General features: G+C 45.0%; 1 protein-coding gene across 5 annotated transcripts in view; it reads right to left on the bottom strand.

Annotated features, from left to right (window-relative positions):
• dlec1 (DLEC1 cilia and flagella associated protein) overlaps positions 1–13,158 on the bottom strand; it is a 181,819-nt gene extending 168,661 nt beyond the window's left edge. For 3 of the 5 annotated variants that reach the window (XM_059640337.1, XM_059640341.1, XM_059640334.1), the window contains exons 1-2: positions 13,028–13,158; positions 2,489–2,604 (exon numbers count right to left, since the gene is read on the bottom strand). The gene's annotated coding sequence lies outside the window, so the exon portion shown is untranslated. Of the gene's footprint in view, positions 1–2,488; positions 2,605–13,023 lie in introns of all 5 variants that reach the window. The other 2 variants (XM_059640336.1, XM_059640338.1) reach the window with 2 other exon arrangements.
• Positions 13,159–13,536: the final 378 nt, after the last annotated feature.

A 13,536-nucleotide genomic window follows, 5' to 3' on the forward strand; every position in this document is an offset into this window, starting at 1 on the left:
AGCCTTCTTGCCCTTGTTACTCCTTATTGCCACCCATATGAATTCTACATCATCTGATCCTAGACCATTGCTTGCTAAAGTACTAAGTCCATCTCATGCTAACAAAGCTCACATCATCCTTCACTTCCTATCTTACCTTTTGTGAGGATACACACCCAGAATATTTCCTTACCAGCTTAATTATTCTTGTAACCATGTCTCCCCAATAGTTATAAAGGTCATACCCATTAACATTTGTGCTGTTAATTAATTTATTTTGTTACAAATATTAAATGCATTCAAGTAAAGAGCCATTAATTTTGCCCTTTTGGCTTTTATTTTCACTTTTGCTGTAGTTTTTTGACACTTGTACACTCCGCCCCTTCCTGTCCCACTCTGGATATCACTGCTGAAAATATTGCTAAGAGTTTTCTGGAAGTGGAAGATATAACTGTTGATTATTTCAAATCTTTGACTAATGCTAAACTGGGAGAGTAAAACGAAATGTTGAAGATAGAAATTAAGACAGGATCTTGTAAGGAAAAGGTGAAAATTCAGGTGTCATAGCTACAACTAACTAAAATAATAGTTAGAAATGAAATTTTTGGACTTAGAAAGAGAAATGAAAAGACTTGAATTGGAGAAGAGAAATAAGAAAACTTGAAATGAAAGGGGAGGAAAAACAGTGGAAGATGAAACATGAGGAGAAAGGAAAACAGAGGAAGATGGAAAATGAAAAATAAAGGATAACAGAAAGAGAAGAAGAAGGAAAGTAGAGGGAGATGGGATTAAAAGAACTTAAAATCCAGAGAGATAGGGAATTTAGAAAACATTGTTGGCCATGAAACAGCTGAGAACAACAAAGGATGGAGAACAGACAGAAGAACACCAAAAGCATTAAGGTAGAAAGGTTAGAACTCAAATGGGCTTTGAAGACATCGACATGCTTCCATTGCAATAAGACTGGGCATGCAACAACTAATTACTGGAAATAAATGGGAGACCAACTGCCATTGAAATAATGTCTAAAGAGTTTTCAGAATAAGGGGCATCAGGAAAGGAGGAAGCATATTATAGAGTCACATTCTTAGGGTCTTACGAATGTGTTTTGGAGCGGTGCTTTGAAGAACAAAGTAGAGATCAAGCTCAGGGAATCTCTTTCCCACTGCAACTCTCTTGTAAAAGCTCTCTCTGATGAAGGGTCTAGGCCCGAAACATCAGCTTTTGCGCTCCTGAGATGCTGCTTGGCCTGCTGTGTTCATCCAGCTCCACACTTTGTTATCTTAGAGATCAGGCTATTCTACATTTGTTAGTGTGAAATGGAAAATAGCTGATTAAAAGCCTTCTTGTAAAGGACCCTTTGGGAAATAGTGACCATAATAGAATTTCACATTAAATTTTAGTGTGATAAGGTTCATTCCAAAGCTAAGGTCTTTAAATATGAACTCAGGAAACATGAAGGAATTAGGGCGAGATAGCTATTGTAGACTCAGGAAAAAAACACTTACCTTACAAAAGTAGAAATTGCTGGAAAAGCTCAGCAGGTCTGGCAGCATCTGAGGAGAGAGGTAAGGTATAGAGCTGGATGAACACAGCAGGCCAAGCAGCATCAGAGGAGCAGGGAAAGACCTCAGTGGATCTCTCTCCCACTGCAACTCTCTTGTAATCTCTTCAGCCCTGAGGCTTTCCTGCTCCTCTGATGCTGCTTGGCCTGCTGTGTTCATCCGGCTATACACCTTGTTATCTCAGATTCTCCAGCATCTGCAGTTGCTACTACCACCAAAGATTTACAACCTTTTCAGTCAAGAAATTTCTCATCATATCAGTCTAAAATGATATCTCCATTATCCTAAGACTGGGCTCCACACTTTAGATTGCCTGGCTAGAAGAAACAATCTCTCAGTTGTTCCCTAGGCATTAAACGTCGATTAACAAACAAAGGCCCCCTTCCTTCCAGTCCATCTCTCTCAGCCCTTTTGTACCTTTCTATTCTCTTTCCCCTATTTCACTCTTGTCTTCCTCTCAGAGTCATAAAATCAGAGATGTACAGCATGGAAACAGACCCTTCAGTCCACCTCATCCATGCCATCCAGAAATCCTAAATAAATCTAGTCCCATTTGCCAGCATTTGATCCTTATCTCTCTAAATCCTTCCTATTCATGACCCATGCTTTTTAAATGTTGTAATCATGCCAGCCTCCACTACTTCCTCTGGCAGCTCATTCCATACATTTACCACCCTCTGCGTGAAAAAGTTGCATCTTAGGTTCCTTTTAAAGCTTTCTGTCACTGTCTTCACAACCAATGTCCAGTATAAGCAGTGTATACTTCTACAACGGCCCTGCAGCAACCCGTCAAGGGTCATTCAACAGCTTTTGAAAACCATGGCCTCTCACGTTTAGAAGGACGGGGCAGCCGATGTATTGAAATACTACACCGTCAAGGTGTTCGTCAAATCACGTATCTCCATTCCTTCATCAATACTGGGTCAAAATCTGGAACTCCTTACCTAACAGCACTGTGGAAATCTCTTCACAAAATGGACTACAGTTGTTCAAGAAGACATCTCATTACCCCGTTCCCAAGGATGATGAGGGCAATGAATTCCAGCCTCTGTCACATAGTCTGTGCATGAAAAATAAACAAGTAATAACAGATGCATGTTGGATAATAGTTCTCAAAATAAACAAAACACACAAAAACAAGGAACATCTGTCCCATACATGCTAGTATGTTTTGTAGCCTCAAGGAGTCCACGGACCTGTTTACATAGAGCTTCATCCCCATTTTTAAAAAAAAAAATTCCTACTAAATTTCTGGTAGCAACTCTGTCCCACACTCCTGATCTTTGGGCACCTGGTACGGAGTAGTGTTGGTATATCATAGGACCAGCATGAGTGTGTTGCTGGTCAAGACTGGCAATGTCACGTTTGGGCTACGGGTTGTGGAGGGGGTCAATACAGCTGACTGCCTGACTCTGTTTTGTGGTACATCCACACCAGGCGTACTTGGAAAGGAAGCAATCAATATCCATTAATACATTTCTGTGACCAGTGGGATGTACAGAAGCATGGACGGACTGTGCTGTCAAGTCCCCAAAATTACATTTTAATTTAAACTTGTCGGCTTCCATTGTGAGTTTGTCTTGCAGCCTGTCAATCCTAATTATGGTTCTTTTTTTTTGCTTTTCTTAAGGAGTAGAAACATAAGGCAATTCTTCAGATAGCAAGGCTTCCCATCTTTCACCCAAAGGGTCGGGAAGGAATGAATCCAACAGATCACAGCTGCCTGACGGCATTTAGAATTCCAAAGAGAATGTTTTACCTAGAACCGGGATTTCTGACTCATGGTCAGGAGGAATTCCCTCCTCAGAGAACTGGTTGGTCTGCAGCTCAATAGATCAAGGAGCTCCATCTTGGGCTGTGGTCCAATGTTAAGACTTCAAGCATTTCTATCAGTCGAGGGCTAGAATCCCTCAGATGAGGTAGGTACAGAGGTCAAAGTCTCCTTGAATGATGTAACAGAATTGATGGGCTGAATGGCCTCCCTAATCTGCCCCCAAATCATATGGTGTAAATAACCATCAAATGCCCTTTTGAAAACTTCCACTATACTCCAGGCAGTGCATTTCAAACTCAAATCACTCATTGTGTGAAAAAGTTTTTTTCTCACTGTACCTTTTCTTCTCTTGCAAATCATTTTAAATCTGCACTCAATTATTCTTGATCCTTTTTTACTGAATGGGAACAGTTTCTCCCAATCTAAAAAGACAGCTCAAGATTTTGAAACATCAAACAAATCTCCAAATACACTTCTTCTCTCAAAGTAGCACAGTCCCAACCTTGCCCATAGAACATAGAATATAGAACAGAGAACATTACAGCACAGTACAGGCCCTTCGGCCCTCCATTTTGGGCCAACCTGTCATACCAATCTGAAGCCCATCTAACCTATACTATTCCACGTACGTCCACATGCTTATCCAATGACGACTGAAATGTACTTAAAGTTGGCGAATCGACTACCGTTGCAGGAAAAGTGTTCCATACCCTTACTACTCTCTGAGTAAAGAAACTACCTGACATCTGTCCTATATCTTTCACCCCCTCAATTTAAAGCTATGCCCCCTCGTACTCGCCGTCACCATCCTAGGAAAAAGGCTCTCCCTATCCACCCTATCTAGCCTTCTGATTATCTTCTATGTCTCAATTAAGTCACCTCTCAACCTTCTTCTCTCTAATGAAAACAGCCTCAAGTCCCTCAGCCTATCCTCGTAAGACCTTCCCTCCATACCAGGCAACATCCAAGTAAATCTCCTCTGCACCCTTTCCAAAGCTTCCACATTCTTCTTATAATGCGGTGACCAGAACTCTACTCCAAGTGCTCCAAGTGCGGCCGCACCAGTTTTGTACAGCTGCAGCATAACCTCTTGGTTCCGGAACTCGATCCCTCTATTAATAAAAGCTAAAACACTGTATGCCTTCTTAACAGCCCTGTCAACCTGGGTGGCAACTTTCAAGGATCTGTGTACATGGACACTGAGATCTCTCTGCTCATCTACACGACCAAGAATCTTACCATTAGCCCAATACTTTGCATTCCGGTTACTCCGACTAAAGTGCATCACCTCACCCTTGTCCGCATTAAACTCCATTTGCCACCTCTCAGCCCAGCTCTGCAGCTTATCTCTCTGTAACCTACAACATCCTTCGTCACGATCCACAACCCCATTGACCTTAATGTCGTCTGCAAATTTACTAACCCATCCTTCTACGCCCTCATCCAGGTCATTTATAAAAATGGCAATCGGCAGTGGACCCAACACCGACCCTTGCGGTACACCACTAGTAACTGGACTCCAGGATGAACATTTCCCATCAACCACCACGCTCTGTCTTCTATCAGCAAGCCAATTTCTGATCCAAACTGCTATATCTACCACAATTCCATTCCTCCGCATATTGTACAATAGCCTACTGTGGGGAACCTTATCGAACGCCTTGCTGAAATCCATATACACCACATCAACCGGTTTACTCTCATCTACCTGTTTGGTCACCTTCTCAAAGAACTCAATAAGGTTTGTGAGGCACGACCTTCCCTTCACAAAACCATGCTGACTATCCCTCATCAAATTATTCTTTTCTAGATGATTATAAATCCTATCTCTTATAACCTTTTCCAACACTTTACCAACAACTGAAGTAAGGCTCACTGGTCTATAATTACCAGGGTTGTCTCTTCTCCCCTTCTTGAACAGGGGAACCACATTTGCTATCCTCCAGTCTTCTGGCACTATTCCTGGAGACAATGATGAGTTAAAGATCAATGCCAAAGGTACTGCAATCTCCTCCCTGGCTTCCCAGAGGATCCGAGGATAAATCCCATCCGGCCCAGTGGACTTATCTATTTTCACACTCTGTAGGATTTCTAATACCTCTTCCTTGTGAATGTCAATCCCACCTAGTCTAGTAGCCTGTATCTCAGTATTCTCCTCGACAACATTGTCGTTTTCTAGAGTGAATACTGTCGAAAAATATTCATTTAGTGCTCCCCTTATCTCCTCTGACTCCACACACAACTTCCCACTACAATCCTTGATTGGCCCTAATCTTACTCTCGTCATTCTTTTATTCCTTAAATACCTATAGAAAGCCTTAGGGTTTACCTCGATCCTATCCACCAACAGCTTCTCATGTCTCCTCCTGGCTCTTCCTTTAGGTCTTTCCTGGCTACCTTGTAACCCTCAAGTGCCCTAACTGAGCCTTCACATCTCATCCTAACATAAGCCTTCTTCTTCCTTTTGACCAGAGATTCCACTTCCTTCGTAAACCACGGCTCCTGCGCTCTACAGCTTCCTCCCTGCCTGACAGGTACATACTTATCTCGGTCACACAGGAGCTTTTCCTTGAATAAGCTCCACATTTCTAATGTGCCCATCCCTTGAAGTTTCCTTCCCCATCCCATGCTCACTAAATCTTGCCTAATCTCATCGTAATTGCCTTTCCCCCAGCTATAACTCTTGCCCAGTGGCATACACCTATCCCTTTCCATCACTAAAGTAAACATAACAGAATTGTGATTGCTATCACCAAAGTGCTCACCTACTTCCAAATCGAACACCTGGCCGGGCTCATTACCCAGTACCAAATCTAATGTGGCTTCGCCCCTTGTTGGCCTATCTACATGCTGTGTCAGGAAGCCCTCCTGCACACACTGGACAAAAACTGACCCATCCATAGTACTCGAACTATAGTGCTCCCAGTCAATATTTGGAAAGTTGAAGTCCCCCATGACAATCACCCTGTCTCTCTCACTCCTATCGACAATCATCTTTGCTATCCTTTCCGCTACATATCCAGAGGCCTATAGAAAACTCCCTTTAGGGTGACCGCTCCTTTCCTGTTTCTAACCTCAGCCCATACTACCTCAGTTGACGAGTCCACAAACATCCTTTCTGCAATGTAATACTGTCCTTGACCAACAATGCCACACCTCCCCCACTTTTACCATCTTCCCTGTTCTTACTGAAACATCTAAATCCCGGAACCTGCAATAACCATTCCTGTCCCTGCTCTATCCATGTCTCCGAAATGGCCACAACATCAAAGTCCCAGGTACAAACCCATGCTGCTAGTTCACCCACCTTATTCCGGATGCTCCTGGCGTTGAAGTAGACACACTTCAAACCAACTTCTTGCTTGCCGGTGCCATCTTGCATCCCTGAAGCTTTATTTCAGACCTCCCTACTCTCAACCTTTTCTGTACTCGAACTACAATTTTGGTTCCCGTCCCCCTGCTGAATTAGTTTAAACCCACCCGAATAGCCTGAGCGAATTTCCCCCCCCCCCCCAGGATATTGGTACCCCTCTGGTTCAGGTGAAGACCACCCTGCTTGTAGAGGTCCCACCTACCCCAGAAAGAGCCCCAATTATCCAAGAATCCAAAACCCTCCCTCCTGCACCATCCCTGTAGCCACATGTTCAACTCCTCTCTCTCCCTATTCCTCACCTCACTAGCACGTGGCACGGGCAACAAACCAGAGACAACAACTCTGTTCATCCTAGCTCTAAGCTTCCATCCGAGCTCCCTGAATTTCTGCCTTAAATCCCCATCTCTCTTCCTACCTATGTCGTTGGTGCCTATGTGGACCACGACTTGGGGCTGCTCCTCCTCCTCCTTAAGGATCCCAAAAACATGATCAGAAACATCACAAATCCTGGGTCCGGGGAGGCAGCACATCAACCATGAGTCTCTCTCATCCCCCCAGAACCTCCTGTCTCCCTAACTATGAGTCCCCAATGACTACCGCTCTGCTCCTCTTCCCCCTTCCCTTCTGAGCAGCAGGGACAGACCCTGTGCCAGAGACCTGTGCCCCACTGATTTCCCCTGGTAAGTCGTCCCCCACAACAGTATCCAAAACGGTATACTTATTGTTGAGGGGAATGGCCACAGGGGATCCCTGCACTGCCTGCCGGTTCCCTTTCTGACCCCCGACTGTAACCCATCTGCCTTTTTCTTGTACCTGAGGAGTGACTACCTCCCTGTAACTCCTTTCAATAACCCCCTTCTGCCTCCCGAATGATCCGAAGTTCACCCAGCTCCAGCTCCAGTTCCCTAACGCGGTTTTCAAGGAGCTGGAGTTGGGTGCACTTCCCGCAGATGTAGTCAGCAGGAACACTAGTGGTGACCCTTACCTCCCACATTCTGCAGGAGGAACATTCAACTGCCCTGACCTCCATTCCCATTATTCTAAATTCCCAAAGAGACTGTTGAAAAACAAAGAATAAAAAATAAACTAGTTACCTTACCAATCTGGCGCACAGAACCTTTTTTTTTGGTTACAGGAGGAGGATAGGTGGGAGACACTACCCGAGTAGCGTTTTGGGTAACGCAACCACACAAATATATTACCTCACTTACTCAGCAGTCCCGTGTCTGCTCCTGCTCAGTGTACGCTCTGCCTATTCACGGTAAGTTTTTAAAACAGTGACTCACCTTCCCGGCAGCTACCTGGTCGACGCTCCCACTCCTCTTGCTGCTGAAACAAAAATGGAGGGCCCCAACATTATTTTTTGAAACCTTACCTTCCCAGCAGCCTCCTAATGCTCTCTCTGTCTCGCTCTTGCTCTCCTCCTGAAAATGAAGACCGCTCCCGCTCGAGGTAAGCTTTTTGAAGTGGGGAAAAAACCTTACCTTCCCGGCAGCCTCCTGGTGCTCTCTCTGTCTTGCTCTTGCTCTCCTCCCGAAAAATGATCTGTCCTCATAATCTAATGATAGATCCTCAATCTATCCAGCCAATCTATCCACCCGACCTTCCTCCAGTCCCGGTAGTTCGAGCTCAAACTTTTCACTGTCCCTCCTTTCTCATTTTCCAAGTCTAGCTCTGCCCACCTGACTGGCCATACTTCCTTCATCGTCTTCAGTTTCATCAATTCTCTAATATCATCAATGTTTCTTTCATGACAAAACTGAAATGACGTGGGAATAACAATGTCATCTGTCATCTCCAATGCCAACCTTTTCTTTAAAATTGCAATTGGGACCTGTATCTCCAGTCTTTGAATCCCTAAACCTCCATCTCTGTTGCGGGCATAAATTATCCCTTTTGCTATATATGATGGCAGATGTAAAACATCCTTTATAAAGCCACGAATAAAAGAGTCTCACTTGCTTAAAACATTCTGCGATAGATCCTCAATCTAGCCTACCAATCTATCCATTCCACAGGCTTGTGGAATTCATTGCCACGGAGTGCAGTGGAGGCCGGGACATTAGATGCCTTCAAGGCAGAGATTGACAAATTCTTGATCTCACAAGGAATCAAGGGCTACGGGGAGAATGCAGGGAAGTGGAGTTGAAATGCCCATCAGCCACGATTTAAATGGCGGAGTGGACTTGATGGCCTGAATGGCCTTACTTCCACTCCTATGTCTTATGGTCTTACGGTCCTATAAGTTAAGTTTCTCATCTTTGGAAGCCTCTACTGCAGTCTCTCCAATGTGTTCACATCCTTCCTGTAATATGGTGCCCAGAACTGTACACAGGGGGCGACACGGTGGCTCAGTGGTTAGCACTGCAGCCTCACAGCTCCAGGGGCCCAGGTTCAATTCCAGCCTCGGGCGACTGTCTGTGTGGAGTTTGCACATTCTTCCCGTGTCTGCATGGGTTTCCTCCGGGTGCTCCGGTTTCCTCCCACAGTCCAAAGATGTGCAGGCTAGGTGGATTGGCCATGCTAAAATTGCCCGTAGTGTTCAGGGGTGTGTGGATTGTAGGTGAATGGGTCTGGGTGGGATGCTTCAAGGGGCGGTGTGGGCTTGTTGGGCCAAATGGCCTGTTTCCACACTGTAGGGAATCTAATCTAATGTAATCTAAACAATACTCCAGCTGAGGTCTAACAAGTTCTTAAAAAGTTCAGCATCTCCTTTTTCTTCTTGTACTCTACGCCCCTATTAATAATGTGGACGATACTATATGCTTTATTAACTGCTCTCTTCACCAAACATGCCACGTTCAATGTCCTATGTATATACACACACTCAGGTCCCTTTGCTGTTGCACCCCTTTTAGAATTTGTATCCCTTTTATGTACTGTCTGTCCATTTTCCTTCATCCAAAAAGCATTGCCTCACACAAGATCCTGATTAATAGTATTTGTCATGAATCAACGTATCAGATCTAAGATCTACAGCCCTGCCACATCCAGTCATGAATGGGAGCAAACAATTAAACAACTCACTGAGGGGAAGAGGTTCCACAAATATCCCCATCCTCAATGATGGAAGCGCTCAGCACATCAGTGCAAAAGATAAGGCTGAAGTTTTTGCAGCAAACTTCAGCCAGACGTGCCAAATAGATTATCTATCTTGGCTTTCTCCAGTGGTCCCCAGCATTACAGATACCAGTCTTCAGCCAATTCAATTTATTTCATGTGATATCAAGAAATGGTTGGAGACACTGGATACTGCAAAGACTGTGGGCCCTGACTACATTCCGGCAATGGTACTCAAGACTTGTACTCTAGAACTTGCTGCTCCCCTAGCCAAGTTGCTCCAGTGCAGTGACAATGCTGGTATCTACCTAACGATGTGGAAAATTGCCCAAGTATGTCCTGTACACAAAAAGCAGGACAAATCCAACCCAGCCAATTACTTCCCCATCTGTCTACTCTCAATCATCAGTAAAGTGATGGAAGGTGTCATCAACAGAGCTATCAAACAGCACCTGTTCAGCAATAACCTGCTCAGAGACTGCAAGTTTGGGTTCCGCCAGGGCCACTCAGCTCCTGACTTCACTACATCCTTGGTCCAAACATGGACAAAAAGCTGAGTTCCAGAGGTGAGGGGAGGCTGACAGCCCTGGACATCAATGCTGCATCCAACTAACTATGGCATCAAGGAGCCCTAGCTAAACTGGAATCAATGGGCATCGGAGAAAACAGTCCAGTGGTTGGAATCATACCTGACACATAGGAAGATAGTCATGGTTGTTGGAGGTCAGTCATCTAAGCTCCAGGTCATCACTGCAGGAATTCCTCAGGGTAGTGTCCTCAGCCCAACCATTCAGCTGCTTCATCAATGACCTTTCCTCCATCGTAAGATCAGAAGTGAGGAAGTTCCCTGATGATAGCATAATGTTCAGCACCATTCATGACTCCTCAGATACTGAAGCAGTCCATGTTCAAATGCAACATGATCTAGATGATATCCAGGTTTGGGCTGACAAGTGGCAAGTGACATCTGCACCATATAAATGCCAGACTATGACCATCACCAATAAGAGACAATCTAATAATTGCCTCTTGACATTCAAAGGTGTTACTCAACATCCTGACCAGACACTCAACTGGACTTACCACATAAACAAAGTAGCTACAACAGCAGGTGAGAAGCTAGGATTACTGCAGCAAGTAACTCACTGCCTGACTCCTCAAAACCTGGTCAGGAGTTTGATGGAATACTCGCCTGGATGAGTGCCGTTCCAACAACACTCAAGAGGCTTGACACCATCCAGCATAAAGCAGCCAGCTTGATTGGCACTATATCCATAATCATCGACATACCAAGGATGCTCAGTAGCAGTAGTGTGTACTATCCACAAGATGCACTGCAGAAATTCACCAAAGATCCTCAGACAGCACTTACCAAGCCCACGACCACTTCCACCTAGAAGGACGGTGGCACAGATATATGGGAACACCACCACCTCCAGGTTTCCCTCCTAGCACTCACCATCCTGACTTGGAAATATATCACCATTCCTTCACTGGCACTGGGGCAAAATCCTGGAATTCCCTCCCTAACAGCATTGTGGGTCAACCCACAGCATATGGACTGCAGTGGTTCAAGAAGGCAGCTCACCACTGCCTTCTCAAGGGCAGCTTGGAAGGGGCAATAAATGTTGGCCAGCCAGCAACACCCCCATCCCACAAAATGAATTAAGAAAAAGCAAGGGTCCAATGCCGATACCTGGGGAACTTCATTACAAACCATCCTCCAGCGTGAAAATTATCTATTGACCATTACTCCATTTCCTATTACTCAACCAGTTTGTATGTCCTTTCTTTTATATCTGACATTCTCTCCATCATAAGATCAAAAGTGGTAATATTCGGCAAAGATTGCACAATGCTTAATGCCATTCATGACTTCTCAGGTACTGAAACAGTCCATGTTCTAATGTAACTAGATCTAGACAACATCCAGGCTTGGGCTGACATGGCAAGTAACGTCTGCACCATGTAAATGCTAGGCAATGACCATCTCCAATAAGAGACAATCTAACCACTTTCCATTGACATTCAATGGTGTTACCATCATTGAAATTCCTACCATCAACAACCTGCACGTTACCACTGACCAGAAACTCCACAGGACTTACCATGTAAACACACTGCCCACAAGAGCAGGTCAAAGGATAGGAATACTAAGGCAAGTAACTGACCTTATAACTCTCCGAAGCCTGCTCACCATCTTCACGGCACAAGTCAGCAGTGTGATGGAATACCACCCATTTGTCTGAATGAATGCAGTTCCAACAACACTCAAGAAGTTTCACACCATCCAGGACAAAGCAGGCCATTTGGTTGGCAGTACATCCACAAACATCCACTCCCTCCACCCACGATGCACAGTGGCAGATGCACCGCAGAAATTCACCGAAGATCCGAAGATCCAAACCGAGATCAACGAGAAAGAGAAGGGCAGCAAGGGACATGGGAACACCACCACCTGCATATTCTCCACGCAACTTACCATTCTGACTTGGAAATATATCACCCTTCCTTCAATCTGTGGGTCAAAATCTTGGAATTCCCTCCCTAAGGGTATTGTGAGTCAACCTACAGCAGGTGGACTGAAATGGTTCAAGAAGGCAGCTCATCACCACCTTGTTAAGGGCAACTAGGGACTGGCTTAAACGTTGTTCAACCAGAGGTATCCGTATCTCATGAGTAAACAAAAAAAACGTTGCCATCCATGACCGATAACTTTATCCATAAGTCTGTAATGTAGCATTTTATCAAACACGTTCCACTCACTTAATCTATATACATAAAATATACAGATTAACAGAAGGAATGGGGAATGGGTCGCTTGACCTCTTGAATCCATGCTTACATTCAATTAGACCATAACCACTGCACTGACTGTTAAAGTTATTACAATATTGCGGGGGGTGGGGAGGTCAGTTAACTCAGACTGCTAGATAGCTGGTTTAAATGACAACGACAATTCCCATACTGGCTCAGGTCAGCAATGACGTCCTGCCTCCTCAACCTCACCTGAGGTGTGGTGATCCTCTGATAAAACCTAACGCCTGCCATCATCTCAAATGAGACCGCGGTAATATGGTGACTTTTACCATCTTCCAATGTTGCAATTAGCTATTTAACCATAAGTATTGTTTAAATTGTTGTCTCCGCATCTCTAACAGGAATGTTGTCGTTTGGAGGTGTTATGGCTAATGTTGTGAGACTGTGTTACGTCCAAAGGGACATGACCATCCTCTTCAAGACCTATAGTAAAGTGATAAATTGATAAGTACACACGGTTTGCAGATTGAGAATGGCTGCGCGGAGTCCCCCAAGTTGTCTTTCTGCCTCGGTCAGATAGCCTCAAGGATAACACAAACTCCAGCCGGCCCGCACCATCATGTCTGTTTGACGGCGTTTGCCATGACAACCAGGCATGGTCGGCCGGGAGTGACGCACCACGTCACGGGGGTGTGTGTGTGTGTGTGTGTGTGTGTGTGTGTGAACTGCCAACCAATCATAATTAGGTACTGCAAGAACCCGCCTCGTCATTGGGCATCGCTGCGGTCCCTTTCCACCCCTGTCCGCGAGCTGTCCAATAGAGAAAAGGCATCGTTAAACTCTCTCCGTCCTATTGGCCGTCCGGCTGCAGATCACCGTCCAATGAGGAGGCGGTGTTTAGATTTCTTCCATTGGCACTGGCCCGGCTCCTGGATGATGGGCGAGGTTAGGTGTTGGTGGCTTCCAATGAAGAGGCGATGTCCTGAAGCCTCTGGCGCCTATTGGCTAATCCTTTGGGATGTTGC

Source organism: Stegostoma tigrinum, chromosome 2, assembly GCF_030684315.1.
Source record: "Stegostoma tigrinum isolate sSteTig4 chromosome 2, sSteTig4.hap1, whole genome shotgun sequence".
In the NCBI taxonomy this organism is placed as follows: Eukaryota; Metazoa; Chordata; class Chondrichthyes; order Orectolobiformes; family Stegostomatidae; genus Stegostoma; species Stegostoma tigrinum.